Source organism: Spermophilus citellus (assembly GCF_964194105.1).
Source record: "Spermophilus citellus genome assembly, chromosome: 10".
NCBI classification, from domain to species: domain Eukaryota; kingdom Metazoa; phylum Chordata; class Mammalia; order Rodentia; family Sciuridae; genus Spermophilus; species Spermophilus citellus.
In genome coordinates this window covers 33927813-33946149 of record NC_138197.1, presented here as the reverse complement: position 1 = coordinate 33946149, position 18337 = coordinate 33927813, and the positions used below count along the sequence as shown (strand labels likewise).

Sequence of the window (18337 nt, the reverse complement as noted above, 5' to 3'; positions counted from 1 at the left end):
TAAACAATGAATATTTTCTTAAAATAGTTGATTTAAGCATCTGCATTGGTGATTTTGTCCTCAACTCCTGGTTCAATACTGATGGAAGCAACCTGTTTGACCACCTCAGAAGGCCTGTGTTTGTTAGTGAATCATTTGTGGGTTCTCCTCTGGAAACCATGCTAGGTCTTAGAACTTTTCCAAGATGTTTTTCTCATAGTGATTCTCACAGTCTCCATGGGCATCTGAATTGGTCCTCCACATTGAGATTGTTTTCCTTAGAACCTCAGATCAATTCAGCACATAGCTTCTCTGGGGAATTCACTTACAGTGGGTTAGAGTAATTCTAATTCGAAACTAGCCACCTCGGTTCCAGGGGTATCTTTAACTCCCTGATTTGCTAGTTCTTCCGGGAGAGCAAAACTTGGGGCGTCAGGAGCAGAGTTGGTCTCTTAATTCTTAAAAGCCCACCTTGTACCCTTGATTCCGGCCACTGCCTTTCCTTTTACTTTCTCCCTGATCTCCTCTCCAATTTTTTTCAAATTTACTCTCCTCTCCCGAGGGCTTTACCTCCTGGGCCTAATTATATACAGCAATCCGCTTGGCACCAGTCTTACCTCAGCTATCCTTAGGCTAATTCTTGAATTTTTTCTCTTGGACCGAGAAACACCCAGTACCGGGAGAGGTGCCATAAAGACATACACCGCCACCTGGCGGCCTACTGCCAAATAGATCTTGCAATACCAGGGACGGTATTAGCTCCATAGCAACAGGCCCTTGGAGGCGGATTCCTGAAGGCACCAGTCGTGGGTGGGACACAACAGCTCCTGCTTTGGTAACAGCATTTCCCCTGCCTGTAATTATCTTTCCAAGTTTATTTCCCTGGAAATTCTTTTTATCTTTCAAAATCCACCGAAAATGCCACTTTCCCCATGAATCCCTTCCTCATCTTTCAAGTTAAGAGTAGCTCACTCATCTCAAGAGTATCAGAGCAGGTTCAGCATGTCATTTGCCACTCTTCTGAAGCTCCTCGTTGGTTGCCTATCTCAAACGTTTCTCATCTGTTAGTCCCCTCAAAAATTCAACTCCTTTGAAGTTCATGCCATCAGGATATTACAATCATGTGCTGATCTCCTGGGACACTTCCTCTCATTTCCTGAAGATTTTAAAACTTGACTCATTCTCTTGGTTTTAAACCACTCCCACTGTCAACATTCATGGAGACAGTTTTTCCAGTACACTGGCCTCTCAGTTTTTTGTCCACTTATTTCCAATCATCTATCTTATCTCCATGGCAATACCCTAGCCTTAGTCATTAATAAAAGTGTACCCTTCCCACACCTCTACTCACGGTCAAACCGACTGCTTTAAACAATAAATACTACCATCAGTGGTCATTCACAGTGCCTCTCATACTAACCACCCATCACTTTCTCTCCCAAGATTTGTTTTTTTTTTGGTATTGGGGATTGAACCCAGGGTCACTTTACCACTAAGTACATCCCCAGTCCTTTTTACTTTTATTTTGAGACAGGATCTTGCTAAATTGCCTGGGCCTGAGTCTCTGGAATCGCTGGGATTACAGGCTTGAATCACCATGCCTGGCTTCTACAAAAATTTGATAGAACACAGTCTGATGGGCATGGTGGCCCACGCCTATAATCCCAGCAGCTCAAGATCACAATTTCAAAGCCAGCCTCAGCAATTTAGCAAGGCCTTAAGCAACTCAGCAAGACCCTGTCTCTAAATAAAAAATAAAAAAGAGCTGGGGATGTGGCTCAATGATTAAGCACCCCTGGGTTCAATCCCTGGTAACAACAAATAACAACAACAACAAAAAAGGCAGTCTCTAAATTATCAAGTCTATCAATTTTTCATTGCCTCATCACTTTCCTTCTGTTTTGACTTTTCACTTCAACCAATTTAAATTCTCTGATTGATCAACTCCAAGACTGCCTTGCATAAACTTGAAATTACCTGGCACTTCCTTCCCTCCTGTTATATTCCATAGTAAAATTCCAACCCTTGGTTAAATCCAGCTCTATTTACTCTTCTTGCATATACTTACTAATTAAATAAACATAGCTAGGGAAAAGTCCACACTGTGCTAACTAGTTTCAAGTTAAAGTTAGGATATAATCTGAAGCAAACCCTTAGCACTGCTCTGCAAAGCTTTACTTCCCAAATCAATTTATTGCCGCAGGGCAGAAAAGTGGATAATTCTGGGATAGTGATAAGGCTAGGGGGAATCCTTAATTCCTGTAAGATTCTATTTCTCTTAGTGGTAGTAGGTATTGAACCTAGGGCCTCGGACACACTAGGCAAGCACTCTTATCACTGAGCTACATCCCTTACTCTTCTAGTTTATTTTTGAGACAGGGTCTCCCTAAATTGTTGAGGTTGGCCTTGAGTTTATCATCTTCCTGCTTCAGCCTCCCTAGTAGCTGAGCTAATTCCTGGCAAAATTCTTTCTTAGCCAGTGTGATGGGTATCAAGGTGTACATTTAAAAAAAAATTATTTAAAAAACATCTTTTTTTTAGTTGTAGTTGGACACAATACCTTTATTTTTATGTGGTGCTGAGGATCGAACCCAGCACCCTGCCCGTGCTAGGCAATAGCTGTACCACTGTGCCAAAACCCTAGCCCATTAAAAAAATTCTTACAATGAACAGACTCCTTCATGGCCATTAAATAAATAATTCTCTTGGTTTATGCACTACTCAAGATGAGAACCCCATATGTGTGCTTCTATTTATTTATTTATTTTGCCATGCTGAGGATTGAGCCCAGGCCTCAAGCATGACAGGCAAATATTCTACCACTGAACTAGCCCTGTGTTCCCATTTAAAGCAAAATTCTTTCTGTTTAATACATGCCCTGTGTCTTTTGGCTTTGTCCCTATGCCTTTGTTTGAAGGCTCCACTCAAGGTCAAGAAACTTCAATTTACCAGATGGTCGGTTCTGTACTGTTTTTACGCAAAAAATTATATCTGGTAAAACTGACCACTCCCTCCATGTTTAATTTTCCTGGTATTTGATACACCAATCTGTCCTGTTTTTTTTGTTGTTGTTGTTGTTTTTTTTTTTTTTTGTACCGGGGATTGAAACCCAGGGATGCTCTACCACTGAGCCTCATCCTCATTCCTTTTTATTTTTATTTTGAGACAGAGAGAGTCTTGCATTATTCAGGTTGGCTTTGAACTTTTTTTTTTTTTTTTTTTTTTTTTTGGTGGTGGTACTGAGGATTGAACCCAGGGCCTTGTGCATACAAGGCAAGCACTCTACCAACTGAGCTATATCCCCAATCCCTGACCCTGAACTGAGCTTCCTGCCTTAGCTTCCTAAGTAGCTGGGATTATAGACATGTGCCACTGTGCCTGATTCTAGTTTCTACATTCTCACTATCTTTTCTCAGCATTTCTGAATGTTGCTGTGTCCTCAAGTTTCAATTCTCAAAATACTTTTAACACTCACTCCCTGGGTTTTCCTCAAGGCCTGTGCCTTTAATTATTTTCCATATCAAATCAGAGTCTCCAACCTAGACCTTATCTCTGAGCTGCAGACTTGATGTCTACACCAAAATGGCTAATAGGAATCTCAAACTTAAAGAGCGCTCCAAGCTCTTGCCCCAACTGCTTCTCCCCCCAATTTTCCCATCTCGATGGCTTAAACCAAAAACAGGAACTGGTTTTGATTTCTGTATTCCCTTTATCCCCTCCCCAATTCATTAGCAACTGAATCCAACTGTTTCTCCTAGCCCAGTTACTACCACACTTCCCAACACCCCATTATCTCTACCTTGGATTCAAATGATAACTGATTTCTCTGCCTTTGTATGCTCCCATGTGGTCCATTCTCTAACCAACAGCAAAAGTGATCTCTTAGAAACATAAATTTGATCTTATTTCTCCCCTGGTCAAAACCTCTGGAGTGACCTTCTATCATATGTAGAATAAAAAACTTAAAACAGCTCTTCATAAACTTTAGGTCCAATGTGATCTGGCTCAAGGCTGTTTCTCCAGTAGCATTTCCTACAACTCTTTCTGCTATACCACAACCCCTCCTTCCTGTTTTTTAATCCATCAGGCATACAATGGTCCATGGGTCAAATGCAGCCTGTAGTTTTATATTCTCTCTCTTTTTTTTAATATTTATTTATTTATTTTTACAGAGAGAGTGAGAGAGGAGAGAGAGAGAGAATTTTTAATATTTATTTTTTAGTTCTCGGCGGACACAACATCTTTGTTGGTATGTGGTGCTGAGGATCGAACCCCGGCCGCACGCATGCCAGGCGAGCGCGCTACCGCTTGAGCCACATCCCCAACCCTTATATTCTCTTTTTATTTTGAGATAATTGTGAATCCACAATCAGTTGTAAAAACAAGTAATACAGTCTAATATATTCACCTAGTTTCCCTAATGGCAGTATCTTGTTTAATGGTACAATATCACAAACAGGAAATGGTGTTGATGTAATCCACCCATCTTGAATTCAGATTTTAAGTTTTACATGCATTCATTTGAGTATGTGTGTTATTTAGTTCTTTGCATTTTTTTTTTCCAATTACTGGGGATTTTTCCAGTGCTTCATGCCTGCTCAGCAAGTGCTCCAATGCTAAATTATGCTCCAATCTTTTTTTAGATGTAGTGTTTTGCCAAGTTGCTCAGGTTGGCCTGGAACTTGCAATCCTCCTGCCAGAGGAGTAGCTGGGATTACAGGCATGTGCCATCAAACCTGGTTTGTTTTTTTTTATCACATGTAGATTCATATTGCCATAATCAAGATATGGACTGTAGCATCAGAAGAATCGATCATGTTTCCTTTATTAGTCATTCATCTCTCCCTGAAACCCAATCACTAGCAACCACTAGTCTGTCAATTTTGTTATTTTACATATATTATACAAATGGGATCATACAATATTTGAGATTGGCTCCTTTCATTCAGCATAATTCCTTTGGAATCCATTCAAGTTGTTAGGTGTATCAATTGTCCATTTGTTTTTCTTTTTTTTTTTTCTTCTGAGTAGTACTTTATAGTATGGATGTACCCAGTTTATTTAACCATTCAGCTGTTAAATAGGATGCTTACAGTTTGGGCCATGACAAATGAACCTATGAACATTCATGTTGGTTTTTGTTTGTTGGTTTGTTTTGGTATAGGAACTAAACCCAAGGGTGCTTAACCACTAAGCTCCATCCCCAGCTACCCCGCCTTTTATTTTTTATTGGGTTTTGAGATTGGTTCTCACTGAGTTGTTTAGGGCCTAGCTAAATTGCTGAGGCTGGTTTTGAACTTGTGAACCTCCTGCCTCAGACTCCTGAGTTGCTGGGATTACAGGTGTGAACCATGGTGCCTGGCTATGTGTTGGTTTTTATATGACTGTGTGTTTGTTTTTTCCTACCTCTGCTATTGTAGATTGAACCTAGGGTCTCACACATGCTAGGCAAGCACTGTACTCCTGAGCTTCATCCCTAGCCCATGATTATGTTTTTCTTTCTCTGGGATAAATGTCCAAGAATGCAATTGCTGAGTCATATGCTTATTTTTATAAGAAAGTGCCATCATGTTTACTAAACATGTTTAAAACTGTACCATTTTATATTTTCAATATCAATGTATAAATGATCTAGTTTCCCTGTATCCTTGCCTGTAATTGATATTTTTTATTTTAGCCATTCTGATAAAATACAAAGTGATGGGCTCAGAGGTAGAGTGCTCGCCTTGCATGTGCGAGACCCTGGGTTCGATCCTCAGCACCCAGAATACAAATAAATGAATAAAATAAAGGTATTGTGTCCAACTACAACGAAAAAAATTAAAAAAAAATACAAAGTGATATTTGGTGGTCTTATTTTTTGCCATGTGCGCTACCACTGAGCTGCATCACCAGTCCCATTTTTAAAAGTTTGACAGGGTTTCACTAAGTTGCCCAAGCTGGCCTTGAACTTATGATCTTCCTGCCTCACCCTTCCAAGTAGCTGGAATTGGCATGTGCCACCATGCCCAAATCATTGTGGTTTTAATTTGTATTTCCCTGATGGCTAAAAATGCTAGGCAACTTTTCGTGTGCTTATTTGTATCTATATATCCTCATAGTGAAATATCTGCTCATCTTTTTTGACTCTTTTTTTTAAATGTTTTTATTTGTTTAGTTATAGATGGGCACAATATCTTTATTTATTGTTATAATGATTATCATTTTTAAAAACATTTTGTGTTTTTAATAACAGCTCTATTGAGACTTATTTATTTATTTTTAAATATTTATTTTTTAGTTGTAGCTGGAGACAATATCTTTACTTATTTTTATGTGGTGCTGAGGATTGAACCCAGGGTCTCGCACGAGCCAGGCAAGCGCTCTACCGCTGAGCCACAGCCACAGCTCCAGCCCCTCTCTAAACCCACATACTATATAATTCATTCTCTAAAGTGTATATTGTGATAGGTTGTAGTGTATTCAAAGTTGTTTAATCACCTCTACCTTTTATCTTCATGCATTTGCCTATTATTGACTTTTCATAAAAGTGAAAGCACATTAATGTGCAGTTTTTTGTCACTGGCTTCTTTTACTCAGAATATTTTCAAGGTTCATTCATGTTGTACATATAACAGTATTTCATTTTTTTTTTTTAAAAGAGAGAGTGAGAGAGGAGAGAGAGAGAATTTTTTTAATATTTATTTTTTAGTTCTCGGCGGACACAACATCTTTGTTGGTATGTGGTGCTGAGGATCGAACCCGGGCCGCACACATGCCAGGGGAGCGCGCTACCGCTTGAGCCACATCCCCAGCCCCAGTATTTCATTTTTTATTTCTCAATAATACTTCATGGTATGGATATACCATATTTTACTTATCCGATTATAAGTTGATGAATGTTTTGAGTGTTTCCAAAATTATGAATGATCCTGCAATGAGCACCTGAATCCAAGTTTTGTTTGTTTGTTTGTTTCCCCCCTAGTACTGGGGATTGAATTCAGCGGTCTAAACCATGGAGCTACAACTCCACCCCTTTTTACTTTTTGTTTTGAGACAGTCTCACTAAGTTGTGAAGGCTGGGTTTGAACTTGTGATACTCTGGCAACAGCTTGCTGAGTAGCTGGGTTACAGGAATGCACCATCATACTAGGATCAATTTCTCCATATCCTTGCCAACAATTGTTAATGTCTGGATTTTCAGTTATAGAAAAATCTAGTGAATTTGAAGTGCATTTAACAGTGGTTGCAATTTGATTTCCTTGCCAGCTAGTAACATTGAACATCTTTTCATGTATTTATTGGCCATTTGTATATCTTCTTCTAAAAAATGTCCTTTTTTTCCCCCTCAATGGTGCCAAAGGATGAACCATAGGCCTTATACATACTAGGCAAGTGCTCTACTAGTGAGCTCTATTCTTGGCCCTGTCTATTTTTATTTTATTTTTTTATCTGCAAAAAAATTATTCCAATTATGTTCAAATATGCACAAGAATAGAAAACAAAGGCTAGAAGTTTCTATATCATAATTTTGATAGTATACCTATCCACATAGCAGAATCAGAAAAATGTTTCAAAGTTTTCTTTTTTTTTTTTTTTAAAGAGAGAGTGATGGAGAGAGAGAGAGAGAGAATTTTTTTTTTTTAATATTTATTTTTTAGTTATCGGTGGACACAACATCTTTGTTTGTATGTGGTGCTGAGGATCAAACCAGGGCCGCACGCATGCCAGACGAGCGCGCTACCGCTTGAGCCACATCCTCAGCCCTCAAAGTTTTCTTCTTTGTGATTTTTGTGTTCAAGAAGGTTCACACAGTGAGCACATACACTTTTTATAATAAGAAAAATAAAATTAGGAGATGAAACTCCACCAGGAAGTTGGGATTATGTCATTGTGCCAAGGCTTCCCCCAAGCCTTTGATCCAGGGCTGCCAGGGATAAATGTAAGCATCCCTAGTAAATGGGAGGCTTAATCACCGACTTAATCACTGACTGATTAGCCATCTATTTTTAATTATGTTGTTTGTATTTTTATTATTGAATTGTAATAGTCCTTTATATATTCTAGATACATGATTTATCAGATACATGATTTAATACAATTATCTCCCATTCGGTGGGTTGTCTTCTCACTTTCTTGATGGTGTCTTTGGAAGAAGAAAGTTTTTAGTTATGATTATGTCCAATATATCTATTTTTCCATTTGTTGCTCATGCTTTTTTCCCTAAGGAACAACCACCTAATCTAACATCACAAAGGTTTATATCTATATTTTTTTCCTAAGAGTTTTACGATTTTAGCTCTTACATCTAGATATTTGATTCATTTTTAATTAATTTTTGTATATAATGTGAAGTAAGGGTCCAATCAACCTGCCCCTATACAATTTGTTAAAAAGACTATTCTCCATTAAATGGTCTTGACACTCAAAAATTTACACAGGGGGTTGGGAAATAATATGAAGGTCAAGTTATCCATAACTATCACAACACAGGGGGTTTATTTCTGAACTCTCAGTTCTATTCTTGTATTTCATATGTCTCTCCGTATGCTGGTACCACACTAGTTTGATCACAGTTTACTGCTGAGTTTTGAGAATGCTTTGTATTTTCTGTACACAAGTCCTTTGGATATGTGGTTTGCAAATATTCTTTCTGCTGCTTGTCTTTTCAAAAAGACCCTTTTCATAGTCAACCACACAAGGGCTCTTTCTGTGTGTTTATTATTTTTGTTTTTAGCACCAGGGATTGAACCCCGTGGTCCTTATTCACTGAGCCACATCCCATCCCTTTTTATTTTTTGAAATGTACAGTCTCACTAAGTTGCTTAGGGCCCTTCTAGATTGCTGAGGCTGGTTTTGAACATGTTAGTCTCCTCCCTCAGCCTCCTGAGTCACTGGGATTACAGGTGTGCACAACTGTCCCCAGCTTCTACAGGGTTTTTGCAGAGCAAAAGCTTTTCATTTTGATAAGCCCCATTTATTCATTTTTCTTTTTATGGCTTGTGATTTTGCTGTCAAGTCTGCCTCTTTTTATAAATAAGGTTTCACTTTAATATAGTCATGATCATTTACTTATGTACTGTCTATGGCTGCTTTAATAATATCACATTAGAGCTGCTGAATACTTGTGAACCAAACCATATGGTCCACAAAGTCTAAAGTAGTTACTTTCTGGCTCTTTACACAAGAGCATGCTGACCCCTGCTTTAATCTGCTAAACCTTTAGCAGAAGGCTTGAGTTCAAGGCCAGTCTCTGCAACTTTGAAAGACCCCTGTCTATGACCTTTACATATGTCACTCCCTCTATATACAACACAAATTCTCCAGATCTTCTTATGGCTAACTCCTTATCATCATTCTGGTTTCCTATCAGATTCACCTTAAAGAGTCTATCCTTGACCACATTAGAGTAAGTAAATTCCTCCCCTCCTGTCCTATTTTCTATCCCCTTGCATTGCTATATTTTTCTTAGAATTTGTCATTTCCTTCACTACAATGTAAGTTCTATGAGGGCAGTCCCAGACTTGTCATATACCAGCTATTTGAGCAATTCAAATGAATAAATGAGTCATGGAGAACTACTACATATTTCTACAAAATAAATATTACTTATTAACTCATAAGTTGTTTTATTAGAGGAAGAATGCTTGAATAAAAGAACAATATGGCTGATTCCCATAATTTATATAAATCATATTTATGGGTCACTTTATGTGCATGTTATTCAACATATGAAGCTGAGGAATTACATAGGGCTAGAAAATAGGAAATTTGAAAGTCTTTAGGTTTGTTTTCTAAATCTGTATCCCTATCAAATGGACATTGTAGTCCATGCCTGTAATGCCAGTTACTTAGCAGGCTGAGGCATAATGATCACAAGTCCAAGGCCAGCCTCCACAACATTGAGAGACCCTGTCTCAAAATTAAAAATTAAAAGGGCTAGAGATATAACTCAGTGGGAGAGTACTCACTTAGCATGTGGGAGGCCCTGGGTTTGATCTCCAGTACCATAAAAAAAAAAAAAAATCCTGAATCTGTATTCCTTCCTTATCCCCTCTTGGACCTAAACTAAAATCCAATGGGTAGATAATGATATAAGGTTATCTTTTTCATAGTATGTATTATATTCATGTCTCCTCATTGATTCTGAACCTCTCTTCTTGATGTCTCCTCTTGATTCTGAACCTCTTGATCTGTCTAATCAGTCAATTTGGACAAAATTTCACAATCAGTTTATTTGGCTATGTTAAAATGGTTTTGTCACCAGGAGCAGTGGCACACACCTGTAATCCCAGCGGCTTGGGAGGCCATGAGGCAGGAGGATCAAAGCCAGCCTCAGCAAAAAGCGAGGTGCTAAGCAACTCAGTGAGACCCTGTCTCTATATAAAATACAAAATAGGGCTGGGGATGTGGCTCAGCGGTCCAGTGCCCCTGAGTTCAATTTCTGGCTAACCCCCCCCCCCAAGAAAAAATGGTTTTGTTGAAGTAAAATTGCTAGTAACAACACCAAAAAACACTTTTAAACTTTATCCTTAATTTCCATCAAGTTTCTATCCTTGATTTCTATATTATTGGGAGATTCACAGGTATACAGATCTTTTTAAATAAGCAACAACGAGAAGATACCTTAATAATAATAAAATTGGCATAATCAGGAAGTACAGAAATAACAGAGATAGAACAGCTTATGATTTTTGAAATGAAAAAAAAGTAATTCCTGGTCTTAAATGTTGAATTCTAATTATTAAATTAAATTAAATAAATAGATTAAGCCTGGATCTGCACCAGGGAGACTTGGTGGGGAGCTGGATTGAGCAGAGAATACAGGGGCCTCATTCTTGGTTGTTAAAGAAATGAACACATTAAAAAAAAAGATCGGGCTGGGGTTGTGGCTCAGTGGTAGAGTGCTCACCTAGCACGTGCAGGAGCCTGGGTTCAATGCTCAGCACCACATAAAAAATAAAATAAAAGGTATTATGTCCAACCACATCTAAAAAATTATATATATATATATATATATATATATATATATATATATATATATATATAAAAGATCACTTTTGACTAATTTCTGTGTCCCATATCTTGGTTTTTGTGGTAATTCCTCTAATATCTTTTCAAAACCATCTTAAAATTGTTATATAAATACCCCCCTCCCCCCCCCCACACACACACACTAGGAATTGAACCCATAGGTGGTGCTCTATATATCAGTGAGGTACACCTATAGCCCTTTTTATCTCTTATTTTGGGACAAGGTCTTACCAAGCTACCCAGGCTGGCCTTGAACTTTTGATTCTCCTGCCTCAGCCTCCTGAGTAGCTGGATTACAAGTATGCACAGCCATACCAAGCTATAAATATATCCTCTTTTAAAATGTGTTGACTTTTTAATGTATCTTTTGGAAAATGTGAAAAAAGAACAAATGTTTCCCTTCTTCCAATTCTGCTTCCCTAAGAATGACCATTAAAATGTCCAGGAAGAAAACAATCTGAAAGTCTAAGATGCAAGTCATTCAAGATACCAGTGAATTCCCAGAGAAGCAGTTTATGTAAAATGTTTCCAAGTATGACCCCTCCTTATTGCATTTAGGAAACATGTAATTTAACCATCAGAGAACACCTAGCCTACTCCCAGTCCCAGCTCATTCTAAAGAAAAAAAATATATATATATATATATGTTTTAGGTGGACACAATATCTTTATTTATTTCTATGTGTTGCTGAGGATCGAACCCAGTGCCTCACACATATCAGGTGAGTGCTCTACTGCAGAGTCACAACCCCAGCCCCAAGACTGACATCTTACTTAATTGTCTTTGTGGATCTTTATAACAATATTTTTGCAAGTAACATGACTCACACTCTAGAGTCAGCTCAATAAGAATACATATATATATATATATATAAGTTGTAGATGGACACAACACAATGCCTTTATTTTTATGTGGTGCTGAGGATCGCACCCGGGTCCCTCCCTCGATAGGCGAGCGCTAAGAATAGTTATAATTGAGCAAATTCATTTCACTGTTACTCTTCATATCTATATTGCCATGGTTCAAGATTTCCTCAAAACCAGTTTTGTATAATTTTTAATGAGACCTGTTTGCAATTATAATGATGAACATGAGCGTTCTTATTGTTCTGATAATACATATTTAAGCACAAAACACCACAAATGGCAATGCTAATTAACTGTGAATTTTAAAAACGTAGAAATGTATAAAGTCTGTTGGCTATAATAGTCTTTTAACCACACTTAAGTATATCCTATGTGTTATCAAGACAAGAAAAGGAATGAGATGGACATCATTACCCTAGGTACATGTATGATTGCACAAATGGTGTGACTCTACTTCATGTACAACCAGAGAAGTGAAAAATTGTGCTCTATTTGTGTACAATGAATCAAAGATCATATGCTGTCATGTATAACTGATTAGAACAAATTTTAATTAATAATTTGTTCTGATTTGTGATAACAACAACATGAAGGGGAGGATGGAGTTAGGAGCAAAATCAATGTACATTACTGGAGCTCAGTTGGTATCACTTAAAACTAGATTGTTATAAATTTAGGATGTTAATTTTAATCCCTTTGATAAACTCTACCTAAGTAACTATTTGTAAGTTTTGGTGGGTTTTCTTTGATCCTTTCAAACATCAAACATTTTGCAAATAGTGAAACTGGACTTAACGTGGATTTAATCTACACTCTCCATTGGATTTGCAGGTATGTAGCTCTTCTTTTCTTTTTTTTAATATTTATTTTTTTAGTTGTAGTTGGACACAATATCTTTATTTTATTTATGTGGTGCTGAGGATCGAACCCAGGGCCTTACACATGCTAGGCGAGTGCTCTACCACTGAGCCACAACCCAGCCCGTAGCTCTTCTTTTCAATACTTTATTCTCTATTATCTCAATCTCTTCTCTGATAATTGATTTTTATCTTTCTTCATTAAAAAAATGTATGTCCAAATCTAGCATTAAATTACAATTCTCTCAAAGTGCGAAAATAAGATGAAATACACGGGCAAAATACAAATAAATAGAGAACATCTCCAAAATTCTCATTAAGCTGCAAGTCATAAAAGTACACATTTTTCATAATTAAATTTAAGTGTTTACAGAGTTTTCATCAAAAGACAAAAGACCAACATTTATCTTGACCATATAATGCAAGTAAGAATCTGAGATAGGGCTGGGGATTCAGTTCAGTAGTAGAGTATTCACTAACAGGTGAAAGGCTGTTTGGTACTCAGCACCAAAAAAAAAAAAAAAAAAAAAAAAAAAAAAAAAAGACAAAAACTACAAAGATAATACTTATTGTTCTATTTGGGGAATTGGGGAAAAAGTTACTCCTCAAGTTTTTAATCTTTAACAAATAAATGTGTAATGTGTATATTCTATACAATTTTGTAGTAAGGTACCATTTATATATACAAATATAGCTATTAGTGAATAACTAATACTTGAGAAAAAAATTCATTTCTCTTAAAAATGAGAGATCCACTAAATAATATCACTAGTTATGGCTAATTTTGGAAATGTAGTCCTTAAATAAATCTTCTGAATTTATTTCACAACTTTAAAATTGGGAAAAGAATGTTTTATAGATACTATAAACAAAATATAGAATGTATTTCTCAAATTTTTGTACAAGGCAAATGCCATATAGAAGATATTGCCATCCATCATGACTATGTTATTAACATAAAGAAGAAACTGAATACTACCATGATGAAAGATTAGAAGGGAAAACATGAATAGATTACCTCTCCAACACTAACTATTCAACTATTTTCATTATTGTTGTTAGCTATCCCTTAAAATAAATAAAATCAAAGTGAAAAAAGAATTAAAAAGACAAGAAAAATCCAGGAAGATGATATTGTGATTATCAACATAACAATGACAAACTAATTTGATATCTTAATACTCACACTGTATGTGTGGTTCTCCATCTCTCTGTTCTACTAAGAACTGACTCTTCCTTCAATCCTCTTCAAGTAGAACTTCCTGTAAATTTTAATTAGCTTGTTATTTATTCATTCTATTTAATTAGGCTGCCTGAGAGAAGATATGACTTAGGAGTGGCTAAAGGACACTTCTACAAATACTTGTGGAAGGTAAAATCTCATACAACTTAGATCTTAGATTAAGTCAATTCTGGGATCCTCAACAAAGTTCTTTTCATCTGTTCAATAGCGTGGGAAGGAAGAATTTTAATCAAGTTAGAGGTTCTAGGGAGAGAAAAGCTGCTGGCAAAAACAGCAGCTCTATATTTTGAGTCACTGCTTGGTCAAAAACTAACACAGTTTTCCTATCGAAAAATGAACAGGAATTAGATGGTGACCTTGATGCCAAAAACTCCATGATTTTAGTGTGGTTTACTTTGCCATAGAAAGTTAAAAATATTTGAAACAAGCTGTCTCCTTAAGTTTTATTTTCGCTTAAACTGCTAGGGCTCTATGGTGGTGTTGGAAATCATGATTTTTTTTGCTTAACCAGTCATCAAGTCTGAGCCTGTTTTCTCTTCTACCCATTCTCTTGACTAGGATGGGTAATTTTGAAAATCAGTTGAGATGTGGTATGTTGAAGCACTAATACTGTTTCCTGAGTTTATTAGGAGGAGGAGAAGAATGAGGACAGATTGTTCTTTTGGTTATTTCACATCATCCTTACTACCTTTTCTTTTCATATCTTCTGCTACCTTTCTCAGTTTCTAGAACCATCTCCCTTCTTTCTTCTGTCAGCTAGTTTTTGTCCTCAAGGTTATTCTTATTTGGGAAAACAAGCAAACAAAGCCAAAACAAAACAAAAACAAAAACCCCTCCCTACTCCTTTAATTAAAATAAACGGCACTTTCCTTTAAAAGTGAGGTACTTATTTAATTTTTCCTAAAAATGAATTCAGATTAAGTCTTCTTGAAAACCAGTGGAAATTCTACACTTAGTATATGTACTTAACTAAAAACTAATTTTGCCAAACTAATAACTAAGGCAAGTTGGCCTTCCAGCCCTTCTCTCACACTTCAGGAATAAAGGGCTGAACGAATCCAGAGCTAGATGAATGAATATTACATAATTTGCTAAGAAAATGTCAATTTTCCTTTGCTAAAACCTACAAAGGTAATTCTGTCTACACAACGTTTAAGCTCCAGGTAGACAAGTTTCAAGGCCAAGCAACAGATCAATCCTCCCATTTTCTCTGCTGGGACCATTCTTCTTCCAAAGCATCCTCACTTCTTCAGGTCTGGGTGAAAGGACACTTCCTTTGAAAGGTCTTCTCTGAAAGGCATTTTCCCCTGCCCCACCTTATCTTAACATAAATCATCCCCCTATTTCACAGCTCTATTACGTTAAGTTTTTCTTAATGAGACTGATCACTGTAGAGTATTATACACCTATGCATTTTCTTGTCTGTTGCCTGAATGTACGGTCCAGGAGGGGAGGGTGCTGGCCCACCCAGTTCACTGTGGGATTCCATCGTTTTAAGCAGTGTTGGGGCATAGTAGGTGCTCAGTAAATAAATATTCTCCCAATGCCAGGAAGCTGCTTGCTAGTTTCAGCAGAACCGCAGGCCTCTTCCTCCCTTAACCTCCGCCTCTACACGACCCGCAGACCGCGTTCCCCCACCTCCAGGTCCCAGGGACAGCGCTGCGCACCGACCATCCCTACCGGCAACTGCGGTTAGATCTCCCGGCCACCCGAGCCTCCGCGCCGATCCCAGGCCGTCGCGACCGGGAGTGACAGCGCCGGCGCCGCTGCGCTTCCGCCCACCACGCCGCGCAGCCGTTAGGACCCCCGCTCTGCCTCGCCAGACCCAGCATTCTATTTTGAGTGATCCGTTGATAGGATGGTAAAACGGGACTCCCGGCTCTTTCCGTCAGCAGGTCACCCACCCACCCGCCTCTGGGTAGGGATCCTGCCGTGTTGGCCCAGTCGGGGCCACCCCAGCCCCAGTCCTGCTTCTCACCTTCCACCTGTGCCAACTGACCAGCCACGGCCGCTCGAGGCCTGAGGTTCCTCCGGGCGCCCCCTCAGGCGGCTTCCTGCGGCGGAAGCGGGGAGCCCTTTACCGGGCAACACTTCTGGGCCCCACCCGCGCCACCGCCGCGGTTAAAAGCGTGTTACCATTTCTGCTTTAAGAGATACCCGGGCCGCTCGTTGCCTCCATGCCCCTAGAGGTGCCCCCAGATATCCTCGCCGGCTGTCCCGATCCCGGCTGGGGAGGCTGAGGGCAATTTCAGGCAGTTCAGGCTTTTTCCTTACTTCTTCTTCTTCTTTTTAAAAATAATCTATTTATTTTTGATGTGGAGGTCTTCACCTAGGATCACTTCACCACTGAGTGAACTACATCCCCAAACCCTTTGGTTTTTTGAGACTGGATCTTGTTAAGTTGTGCAGGCTGCCCATGAACCTGCCGTCCTCCCGCTTCCGCAGGGGCCACTGTGCCTGGCAGCTGTTTAATTAAAAGTCAACTGTCCTTTCACCTCCTGTAAAGGACTGGAGTTGGGGGGTGAGAGGTAATAAAGGTCACTCCCTGCTGTCTCCAACAGGGCCCCCCATATATAGGACGCAAAGGTCATTTAGAGATTGTCCTCCTCCAGACAAAAATGTTGGACCTAACTTAGAATCACTTGAGTCTCACCATGAAAATATGGTAATGAAAGGTTGAGTTTTTAAAAAGGTCTGCACTGCACTTCTCAAAAGAGGATTTCCTAGTGGACATTAAACACCGGCAAGGTGTGTAACTGAATGAGTCAGGGAACTTCTAATTAAAACCACATTGGAGAAATGTCTGTTCAGGTCCTAGGCCCATTTATTGATTGTTTTTTGGGTTTTTTTTTTTTTTTTTTTTTGGTGCTTAGCTTTTTGAATTCTTTATATACCTAGAGATCTGATGTGTGAGGGGTAAAGATTTCCTCCCAAGAAGTAGGCTCTTTAGTCACCTCACAGATTGTTTCTTTTGTTGAGAAGAAACTTTTTAGTTTAAGTCTATCCCATTTATTGATTCTTCATTTTAATTATTGTGCCAAAGGAGTCTTATTAAGAAAGTTGGGGCCTTAGCCCACATGATGGAGATTAGGGCCTACTTTTTCTTCTATTAGGCAGGGTCACTGGTTTTATTTTTAGGTTCTTGATCCATTTGCAGTTGAGTTTTGTGATGGTGAGAGATTGGGGTTTAATATCATTTTGTTGCATATGGATTTCCAGTTTCCCAACACCATTTGTTGAAAAGGCTATTTTTTCTCCAATGCATGTTTTTGGCGCCTTTGTCTAATATAAGATAATTATAATTTTGTGAGTTAGTCTCTGTGTCCTCTATTCTGTATCATTGGTCTACCAGTCTGATTGGTGCCAATACCATGCTGTTTTTGTTACTATTGCTCTGTAGCATAGTTTAAGTAGGGTCTTGTATAGTGATGCCACCTGCTTTACTCTTCCTGCTAAGGATTGCTTTAGCTATTCTGGGTCTTTTATTTTTCCAGATAAATTTCATGACTGCTTTTTCTATTTCTGTGAGGAATGTCATTGGGATTTTGATCAAATTGCATTAAATCTGTATAGTTCTTTTGGTAGTATGGTCATTTTGATAATATTAATTCTGCCTATCCAAGATCAAGGTAGATCTTTCCGTCTTCTAAGGTCTTATTTGATTTCTTTCTTTAGGGTTCTGTAATTTTCATTATACAGATCTTTTTTTTTTAATTCTATTTTTTTAAAGAGAATTTTAATAATTTTTAGTTTTTTTTTCGGCGGACACAACATCTTTGTTTGTATGTGGTGCAGAGGATTGAACCCGGGCCGCACGCATGCCAGGCAAGCGCGCTACCGCTTGATCCACATCCCCAGCCCCATTATACAGATCTTTCACCTGAAGAGACACTTCTCAGAAGATGATATACAATCAATCACAAATATATGAAAAAATGTTCATCATCTCTAGCAATTAGAGAAATGCAAATCAAAACTACTCTAAGATTTCATCTCACTCCAGTCAAAATGGCAGCTATTATGAATACAAACAATAATAAGTGTTGGCGAGGATGTGGGGGAAAAGCTACACTCATACACTGCTGGTGGGACTGCAAATTGGGGCAGCCAATATGAAAAGCAGTATGGAGATTTCTTGGAAAATTGGGGATGGAACCACCATTTGACCCAGCTATCCCTCTCCTCGCTCTCTACCCAAAGGTCTTAAAAACGGCATACTACAGGGACGCAGCCACATCAATGTTTATAGCAGCACAATTCACAATAGCTAAAATGTGGAACCAACCTAGATGTCCTTCAATAGATGAATGGATAAAAAAAGTGGTATATATACACAATGCAATATTACTCATCAATAATAGAGAATAAAATCTTGGCA

At 38.3% G+C, this 18337-nt stretch overlaps 1 protein-coding gene across 1 annotated transcript in view; it reads right to left on the bottom strand.

Annotated features, from left to right (window-relative positions):
* The window catches only part of SLC2A3 (solute carrier family 2 member 3), an 86703-nt gene extending 70735 nt beyond the window's left edge, over positions 1–15968 (bottom strand). Inside the window, exons 1-2 of the mRNA XM_081311693.1 lie at positions 15938–15968; positions 13903–13978 (exon numbers count right to left, since the gene is read on the bottom strand). The gene's annotated coding sequence lies outside the window, so the exon portion shown is untranslated. The remainder of the gene's footprint in view (positions 1–13902; positions 13979–15937) is intronic.
* Positions 15969–18337: the final 2369 nt, after the last annotated feature.